This window comes from Tiliqua scincoides, chromosome 3 (genome assembly GCF_035046505.1).
Source record: "Tiliqua scincoides isolate rTilSci1 chromosome 3, rTilSci1.hap2, whole genome shotgun sequence".
In the NCBI taxonomy this organism is placed as follows: domain Eukaryota; kingdom Metazoa; phylum Chordata; class Lepidosauria; order Squamata; family Scincidae; genus Tiliqua; species Tiliqua scincoides.
The window spans coordinates 217259254-217260376 of record NC_089823.1 but is presented as its reverse complement, the minus strand read 5'-3'; positions in this window follow the sequence as shown (position 1 = coordinate 217260376).

Here is a 1123-nt window from a genome sequence, read left to right as displayed (position 1 = left end):
TGAGCCAGCTATTTTGCTGGCACAAGTAAGGGAGAGGGAAGGGGAGAGGGAATACATATCCCCTCCCTCCCCTTTCTGCCTCCCGCCTGCTCCCTCCCCAACCAGAATCTCCCTGTTCCTGCCCCTCCCTGTCCCATTCCACCTATCCCCCACCCCAGCTTATCTTTATTGCTGGTGGTAGCCAGCAGTAAGTCTCAGGCCCTGCCATCATTTGTGGCAGCAGACCCAAAATGGCAGAACCTTGCCACATGGCCATTTAAAATGGCAAAACTACGTTCCACTGTCAGAAAGGGAAGCCTACCAGTAGAATTGGGCTGCTGCTTCTTAACGTGCTTGGGGGTTGGGGAGCACAGAATGGAGAGCATGATTTTACATGTGTTTGTGCATGTCCTGTTACCCAGTGAGGGGAACAAGGACGTCTTGTACCTTCTGCAACTATCCAGTTTGCTTTTTTGTTTCTTGAAAAAAGAATCAGTACAGGCAGTTGTGTCTTGAGTAAAGCAGCATGGAATCTAAAGGGGTTCCTGGAACAACTGTGCTTCTCACAGTGTTAATTGCCCTGGTCTAATCAGCCGGAGCATCCAGGAGAAAATGGCTCCATCCCATCCACTCTTGTATGGCAGGCCACATCTTTCTGTTGCACCCTTGTCCATAAAAGGCTTGGGTACTCCAGCACCTTTTATAAATGGGTGGGTGGGTGTATGTTTGAGAGAGGCAAACTAACTACAGCTTGTGAAGGACTTGAGGTAAAAAATAATATATTCTATTCACCATGATAAATAACAGGCAATTCTTCAAAATACAGGACAGAACAGAAGCAAGGATTTAAAAAAAACAAAAAAACATTAACAGTCTCTTCTGTCTGCCTAGGAGCATGAATCTGGGTGTTCTGCATGAATCTGGGTGTTCTGCCACAAGGGGATTGATTGGGAGGGACAGGAGAGAGAGAGTCTTCACGGATCATGACCGCCTGATATTTTCACGAGGTGGAATGTGGGGCAGACCTGACATATTAATTCAAATGTTCCTGTCAAGTACAACATTCATGGGGGGGGGGGGGTTTGAAGCATATAAAAGGGAGGGGTAAGAAATCTGTCAATGCCCCCCCCTCTCTCTGTGCGCG